Below are 8,973 nucleotides of genomic sequence, written 5' to 3'. Positions count from 1 at the left end.
GGCTGTGATGATGCTGGGGATGAGAGCACCTTGATGAGAGATATGGTTGGAGGCCCTGGGGGGGGCGCAGTGTTTATGTTATGAGCAGGAGGCTCTGTGTTTTATGTTGAAGCCAGGTGGCTGGTGTTTTGGTTATAGTTACACCAGAGGACCGGGAGGCCTCACGGGAGCTCCCCAGCAGCTTGGGGGTTCCTGGTGCCCAGTAAGGGCACAGTGCTAGTGGGGCACTACAGTTTGTGCCAGAGGGGCACGGTGTTTGTGCCAGAGAGAAGCGCAGTGTTTCCCAGTGGGGCAAAGGACCCAGAGAAGGGTCAAGGGGGCCAGGCATAGCTGTGGCCACCTGAGCCCCGAGCGCGAAGAGCGTGGTATAGGCCCAGTAGGAGGGCAACCGCTGCGGGGAGTGCGGCGTGGGTCCTAGAAAGGGCAAGGCCCCAGAGGGGGCAGAGAGCGCGTGCAGAGAGCACGGCGCAGGCCCAGAGGCAGGGCGACGGCCGCGGAGAGCGCGGCGTGGGCCCTAGAGAGGGCAAGGCTCCAGAGGGGGCAGAACGCGCGTACGAGGAGCGCAGGTGTGGGCCCAGAAGGGGGGCAATGGCTGCGGATAGGGCGGCAGAGACCCGAGAGGCGCCAGAGGCACAGTAGAGGCCCTGAGAAGGGCGCAAAAGCCCAGAGGTGGGCGATTTAGGCCCAAGGGGCGCCGGGCAGAGAGCCCGGCCCAAGGGGCGCCGGCGCGCCGGGCAAGGGACCGCACAATGTCCCACGCATACCCCTTAAGGGAGGGGTGCAGAGAGGTACCCCATCTTGGAGTAGGGGCAGGGCCATACGTACCATTCACCAGGGAGATAAAGGCAGCCTCCCATTTAAAACTCATTTAAGATCAAAGTTGTGGTGGGCGAGAATCCGAGGGTGCTGAGTCCAGCCTTGAGTGATGGTAGGGGGCACTAGGGAGTTCACGGCTGCTCCTAGGCCCCACTCCCTCACACACAGCCATATAGCTAGAGCATTTGCCAGAAAACGGAAGAGCTGGATTCCACATCTGCCATCACCCTAAAGTGAGTTGAACCCAGAATTCTTGCTTGTTCTCCTTCTAGCTCCATGACTCTTACATTTTTTTGGCTTGCCAATAATTTGGCTTCAATTAGAGGGCAGAGGGTGCCCCCACTTAACCCACCAGACTATAACAGTGTTTAGGGCACTCTGCTTAGAAGTGAACAATACACATTCAACTCCCCACAGGGCAAGGAAGCTTAAAACCCAAATCTCCTGTTTCCTGGTCAAGCACTCAAAAAAACCTGATCTGTGGCTATCCTCAGAAGTGGGTGAGGATCCAAACAAATGAAGATGTATAAGGGATAACTTGATTTATGGCCTGCATTCCTGAGAGAGGCAGGAGTTTAGATGCATCACTGCTTTAGCATTTCCCATTTGCTACCATTAAGTATCTCTGGGCTTTCTGAATTGCCCTTTGAAGGCACTTAATGACCCCACTGTGTGGGGTGCTTAATCTGAAAACTTCTTTTGAGATGTATCACTTGAGACCGTCTGTGAAGGAGACCACAGTGAACACCTTACAACTTGTTACCAAGTAGGTAGAGCACTCTTTTATGGTTTTCTGGATACAATTCAATGGCCCTAGTTATCTACAGTATCAGAATGCCTTTCTCCTTGTGCATTCTTAGCACTGAGATGAGCGGAAATACTTCTACTGACAATTCCTCAGTTTACATTCTTAACACAAAGTTCCTTTCTGGGGCACTTGCCTTCCCTGTGATCCTGCAGAGCCTATTGTATTTGTTGATTGATTGTCTGAGGACAATGCAAACCTTATTAATTTGTTCAAACACTTATTTGGTCTTGATGGGGATGTTTTTAAACAGTGTGTCAGGATGGGAAACAGGGTAAGTATCCATTATTGCTACCTGTTACAGCAATATAGTTTTGTTTTGTTCAGTTTTTTTAAAGTCATGTAGATGACCTAAAAGGTTATATTTTAATGTGCAAATAACAAGTGTTAATGAAATATTAACAAATAAGCAAATGAACAAATTCTAGTGGGACATTTAGGGTATTCCCCTTGTAATTAAATTCCTATAATATCCTACTGTGATGATCCAAACTATTTCATAGTATAATAATGATACTGCAGAGTCTGTGGAAGTTACTGCAGAATACTACAGTTCTATTTATACGTCACTGTGCCAGAAACATGCAACAACAGCATGATTCAGTGTTTGACAGCCTCAGGCCCAAGACATCATGGCTAACAATACTAATGATATCACATGCTTTATAATATTGGTTTATTTAACTGTTACAACTTGGAACCTACACAAAAAAAGTAGAACTGTGCTGATTTGTTTCTCAGCAGGTGCATCTACACGTGCACTTAACTGTGGAGATGACTAATTAGTTCCACAGTAGAGCATCATCATCTACACAGGCACCAGTATTCGGGTGTAGTAAATTAATTAACTCTGCCATGGCAGAGTAATTACATGCAATGAAACACATGTGTAGACAGTGACAGGAGCTGGTTGGGGTACAACAGTACTAAAGTGTGGGGCTTGCCTGTTACCTAGCCCCACACTTTTTAGCACCCTTGTGCCCTAACCAGCCCTGCCACCACCAGACACCACCCAGAGCCTGGGGCTGACCCTCTTTTCCCCAACTCCCAGGACATCTGCCAGCTTCACCCCAGCTCAAAGTGCTGCAGTTCCAGGCATACATGCAGACACTGCACCCAGGAGCAGTTTTGTCTGGCACGAACTGCATTAGAGTTTATCACACTGCATTAATAGATGCACATGTAGATGCACCCAGTAGGGTTTTTTTTTTTTTCTTTTCCTTTTAAAGTGCCAGCATTTGTGGATAATGAGAAATTACTGCACTCTAAGGGTCTGAAGGTGTTTAATATCTGGCCTTGTGTAACACAATATATTGACACTAAGGGCTTGGTTGCGTGGTAGTTTTGGGGTGCTCCTGGAGCTCCTAACACCTGGATTGTCAGCACATAAACACCTACAACTAGTTTTTAAGCGCTTCCTAGGTGGCTCAAAGTTGTACCATTCCAGGGCAAGATTATCTCTGATCTGTGTTACCCAGCTGTGTTACACTAAGGTGTAGCTACTTTACATTGCACATTAGTGTAAAAATACCCCACCCACCTCATTCTCCTGCTGGCCCAGATCAAGTACACGGCACCACTATCTCCCCCCCACCCCTGCCGCTGCCTCTCCTTCACCTCCCCCCCCTTACTTGTGACTACATATGCTGTCTGCCCCAAGGGAGGAGGCAGGGAAGGCTTAACTTGCTTGAGGTTAACCCTTCCCTGCCTGTTCCCCTAGGGCAGCAAAGAGTAAGCATAGAATCAATGAGTTGGCAGGGACCAAGACAGATCATCTAGTCTGACATGATCTGCCATGGGCAGGAATGACACTGGGGGTGGGAGGGGTCATAAGGCCCCAGCCAGGTGCCTATCCAGTCTCCTCTTGAAGATTTCCAGGGAAGGTGAGAGCACCACCTCTCTAGGAAGCCCATTCCAGCCTCTGGCCACCCTTACAGTGAAGTAGTTCTTCCTAATACCTAACCTAAACCTATCCTCCCTCAGCTTGTGGCCATTGTTCCTGGTGACTCCAAGGGGGAGCCTGGTGAACAGACTTTCCCCGAGTCCCTGCTGCTGGCCCCTGATAAGGTTGTAGGCAGCCACAAGATGCCCCCCTCAGTCTCCTCTTGTGGAGACTGAAGAGATTCAGGTCCCTCAGTCTCTCCTCATAGGGCTGACCATGGAGGCCCCCAACCATATGAGTGACCCTCCTATGGACCCTCTCCAGGTTCCCCACATCCCTCTTGAAGTGCGGTGCCCAGAACTGGACACAGTACTCCAGCTGCAGGCTGACCAGCGTTGCATAGAGGGGGAGCAAGACCTCTCTGGACCTGTTAGGATGCTCCTGTTGATGCATGACATGGTACGGTTGGCTCTGCCTATTGCTTCATCGCATTGGCGACTCATATTCATCCTGGAGTCAATCCTGACTCCAAGATCCCTCTCTGCCTCTGTGCTGCTGAGAGGGTCAGCCCCTAACCTATAACCATAATGCTGGTTCCCTCTCCCCAAGTGCAGCACTCTGCACTTGTCCTTGTTGAACCACATCCTGTTCAGATCTGGCCACTTCTCTAACCTATCCAGGTCTGCCTGGATGCGGTCCCTGCCTGCCGGTGTATTCACTTTACCCCACAGCTTGGTGTCATCAGCAAACTTGAACAGGGTACTCTCCACACCCTTGTCCAGGTCGCTAATGAAGATGTTGAACAGCACCGGCCCAAGGACCGAGCCCTGGGGGACTCTGCTACCCACGCCCTCCCAGGTCGACATCGACCCGTCCACCACCACCCTCTGGGTTCGCCCCTGAAGCCAGTTTGCCACCGATGCGACTATGCATTCGTCAGTGCTGCAGTCCTTCAGCTTGCCCACCAGAATTGGGTAGGACACTGTGTTGAAGGCCTTCTGGAAGTCCAAGAAGATGACATTGACTTCCTCCTTCACATCTAAGCTCTTTGTTACCTGAAACCAGGTTAGTCAGGCAGGATCGGCCTTGCATGAACCCATGCTGGTTACCCGTCAACATCACTTCCCCTGCAGGGCTCTCACAAATGTGGCCCTTGATAATTTTTTCAAAGACTTTCCCCACGATAGAAGCGAGGCTGACTGGCCTGTAGTTGCCAGGCTCTTCCTTCCTCCCCTGCTTGAAAATAGGGACCACATTGGCCCTTTTCCAGTCCTCAGGGACTTGGCCTGAGCACCAGGAGTCCTCAAACAGCCATGCCAATGGTTTTGTGATAACACCAGCCAATTCCCTCAGCACCCACGGATGAAGGTCATCCAGGCCCACCGACTTGGACACATGTAAGCCCTCCAGGTAATCCTTAACTAGGTCTGAACTAACAGTCGGGGGACTCGCATCCTTCCTGGGCCTCTCTACGCCAGCACCCCATTGTCAGCAGACAGGAACACAGAGGCAAAGAACTTGTTGAAGAGTTCTGCCTTCTCTCGCGCGTCCATCACCAACTGCTCTGCCCTGCCTCGTAGTGGCCCAATGTTACCCCGATACTTCTTCTTGCTACCTATATACTTGAAGAAGGATTTTTTGTTATCCTTAATCCCAGAAGCTAATCTAAGATCTAGTACTGCTTTAGCCTTCCTTACCAAATCCCTACAAACTCAGGTCAGGGAGGTGTACTCCTCCTTTGTCCCTGTCCCTTGCTTCCACCACCAGTACTCAATTTCCCTTGCCCTCAGGCCAGCCTGGATATCCGCGCTCAGCCATGAAGGTTTCTTGGACCCTTTTCCTGCCTTCCTGTGCAGAGGAATTGCATCCTGCTGTGCCCCACGGATAGCCTCCTTGAGGAAGGACCACCTTTCCTGGACCCCCACACTAGCTACCCCCTGGGCTCAGAGTGCCTCCCTGACTACTGCCCTGAGCACATCGAAGTCGGCTTTCCTAAAGTCGAGCATTTGCGCTGTGCTAGTTACCCTCCCCACCTTTCTCTGAATAGCAAAATAGATTATCAGGCCTCTGGAAACAAGGACTGTTACCTTTAGAAAGAACTCCAAAAATTATTACTAAAGCTGTCAATTAACCATGGTTAAGGCACGTGATTAATGTGTTAATCGGTTCTTGGGTTAATTTTTTTAACACGTTAATCACACACGTGGTTTTGGAGCCCGTGCCCAGGTTCCATTCCGCCACCTCCAGACTGCCCAGCAGGGCAGCCTAGGCATGGGCTCCAGGTGGCTGCAGCAGGAAGGGAGGCGTGCACACAGACACACACACACACACACACACAGAGAAGCAGCCACAACATGCATGCTAAGTGCAGAGCAGCGCTGTGCCAGTAAGTTTGTGGAGGGGGAAGGGTAGGGGAAGAAGAAAGGAATAGGGGTGAAGATCAAGGCCCCCACGGTGAGGGAGTGGGGCAGGGACTGGGGTGAATGAGGCCCCAGGGCCAGGGTGGGTCATGGGATAGAATCACGGGAGGCTCATCCGGGGGTATAGGGAGAGGTCTGGGGAGAGGGCAGCTCCCTGACACACACCCCTAGGGAAGGCACATGCCCTCCAGATTTGTGTGTGGGGTAGAGGCAGGCTCTCTGCTGTGGGCTGGGGCTCTACACCCTGCTGACTTTACCACGGGAGCTGCACACTGCCTGTGCCATGTCCCCTGCCCACCTGGCAGCAGAAGGCACAACATGGCAACGTGCAGCTCCTGAGGCAAAGGCAGCAGGGCACAGAGCCCCAGCCCACAGCCCGTCTTTGCCCCACACACAAATCCAGGGGGGTGGGCACATGACTCCAATGCCTCCCCCAGGGGTAAGCACAGTAGCAAGGAGCTGTGTGCCCTCCCCATGCCCCTTGGCTGAACCACCCATTCCACGGCCCACCCCAGCACCCCATTCACCCCAGCACCTGCCCCTGCCCCACTCCCTCCCTCACTGAGAGGGCCTCGATCTGCCCCACCAATCCCATCCCTCTCCTCCCACCTCACACCTGCACAGACTTTCCTCTCCCCCTGCCCCTCACTCCCAAGCCACAGCCTCCCTAGCTCTACTGTTTTTCCTCGCTCCTGACCCACAGTACCCCACATCCTGCCAAGGCATGTGGGGACCCCCCCCAGGCGCCAAACCCCCCCATACACACCCACAGCCCCCCAACCATACAAAGTGCCTTCATTATTTTGAGTTTTTTCATAGTTTCTAGGGTTGGAAGGGACCTGAGTAGATCATTTAGTCTGACCCCCTGCCATGGCAGGAAAGAGTACTGGGGTCAAATGACCCCAGCAAGGTGTTCATCTAGCCTCCTCTTAAAAACCCCCAGGGTAGGAGCCTGCACCACTTCTCTTGGAAGTTGGTTCCGGATCTTAGCCACCCTGATCGTGAAGTAGTGCCTCCTGATATCCAGCCTAAATCTACCCTCCGCCAGCTTGTGACCGTTATTCCTGGTCACTCCTGGCAGTGCTTGGGGGAACAGGGACTCCTCCAATGCCTGCTGATCCCGTCTGACTAGTTTATAACAGGCCCTCTCAGCCTTCTCTTATGGAGGCTGAACAGGTTCAGGACCTGTAGCCTATCCTCATAGGGCCTGCCCTGCTGTCCCCTGATCATGCAAGTAAATGTCAAGTGACAAGGAAATATAGGGCCTTAGTACCTGGAGGGGGAGAAAACCCAAACAACCCCTTTCCACTGCAAGAAGACTTACTTCTTGTTATGTCCCTCACCCCAAGTCACCTGAGCTAGGACTTGAACCCAGATCTCCCACATGGTAGGCATGAACACTGCCACTATTGGTGGCTCCAAAGCTATGTGTGGGAACAAAGGGCCTGTCCACCCAACATGGGGCTTGAACCCACAACCCTGAGATTAAGAGTCTTATGCTCTACCAACTGAGCTAGTCAGGCTGCATACAAGAATTTCTCCCTGTTAGCTCACTCACCCCAAGTCAACCCAGCTGAGCTTTCTCTGCATAATTTTGGGATTTTAACTGTGCAATTAAAATCAATTAATTGCGATTAATTTTTTTAATCACACAACTAATCACAATCTAATTTTTTAATCATTTGACAGCCCTAATTATTACACAAAAAATGTTTTGCTTTTTTGTCATACTATTAACTGATTGAACGTGTGGTTAGGTAGCACATTAGGATGTGATTAGTTAATCGTGTCTTAAGTGTCATGTCTGCCCAGGGCCTATAAGAGAGCCAGGCTGCAGGGCTGAAGGCATGGATTAGTCTCCATGCCCAGTCAGAAATAACAGTTTTTATAATAGATATCTATTCACTAAGAGTTGTGCTAGGATTTAATACCAAATGTTAGAGATGTGGTAATAGTTAACAGTCACCACTTATCAGAATCAAATCAATAACCAAGAGGCTTTAAACTCCAGTGCTTCTCTAATTCCTTAGACCAGCCTTTGCATGCAACTCCCTCCACAACTGTGTCACATGTTATTAAAGCCTTAGTCATCTTCAATTTACATATTTTCTATGATATCTCTCGGCTTTACGAGCACTTGTGGTGCTCTGGTATGGTGCCAGAGGACTGAACGAGGGCCAACATGGTTCCCATCTTCAAAAACGGGAGGAAGGAGGACCCAGGAAACTATAGGCCAGTTAGTCTTATCTCGAGCCTGGGTAAGCTTTTTGAGAGAATTATCCTGGCACATGTCCACAAGGGGCCAACAGGGAGATTATGCTTAGGGGCAACCAACACAGGTTCATTAGAGGCAGGTCCTGATGGCCAACCTGGCGGCCTTCTAGGACCAGGTCACCAAATCCTTAGATGCAGGGGTAGCAGTGGACACAGTCTTTTTGGACTTTAAGAAGACCTTCACCCCATTCACTCTTTCACCCCATTCTCATTAAAAAACTGGGGGACTGCGGTGTTGACACCTACAGTCAAGTGGGTCGCCAACTGGCTGGAGGTCCATACCCAGAGAGTGGTAGTGGATGGGTCATTTTCGACACAGAGGAATGTGAGCAATGGGGTCCCCCAGGGCTCAGTCCTTGGGCCCGCACTGTTCATCTTCACCAGTGACTTGGACGAGGAGGTAAAAAGCACCCTGTTCAAATTTGCTGATGACACTAAGATGTGGGGGGATGTGGGCATACTACAAGGAAGGAATAGGCTACAATCAGACCTAGACAGGTTACAGGGGTGGGTGGATGAGAATAGGATGGGATTCAACACCAACAAGTGCAAGGTGATGCACCTGCGGAGGAAGAGCCAGCACCATACGTACAGGAGGGAACTCCCTTCTCATCAGTGCAGAGGCAGTAAAGGATCTTGGAGTCATCATTGACGCCAAGATGAACATGGGCTGGCAGTGTGGGGAGGCAGTCAGGAAGGCCAACCGTACCCTGTCATGCATCCACAGATGCATCTCAAGCAGGTCCAAGGAGGTGATACGCCCCCTCTATGCAGCA

At 51.1% G+C, this 8,973-nt stretch overlaps 1 protein-coding gene and 1 non-coding gene across 2 annotated transcripts in view; both read right to left on the bottom strand.

The window, feature by feature from the left end:
* ITPR2 (inositol 1,4,5-trisphosphate receptor type 2) overlaps window positions 1–8,973 on the bottom strand; it is a 361,003-nt gene that overhangs the window by 112,853 nt on the left and 239,177 nt on the right. The window lies entirely within an intron of this gene.
* TRNAK-CUU lies at window positions 7,374–7,446 on the bottom strand. Its single transcript has one exon. It is a non-coding gene; the product is annotated as a tRNA-Lys (tRNA).

This window comes from Crocodylus porosus, unplaced genomic scaffold (assembly GCF_001723895.1).
Source record: "Crocodylus porosus isolate Cpor-Errol unplaced genomic scaffold, CroPor_comp1, whole genome shotgun sequence".
NCBI classification, from domain to species: Eukaryota; Metazoa; Chordata; order Crocodylia; family Crocodylidae; genus Crocodylus; species Crocodylus porosus.
This window is presented reverse-complemented; position numbering and strand designations above follow the sequence as displayed.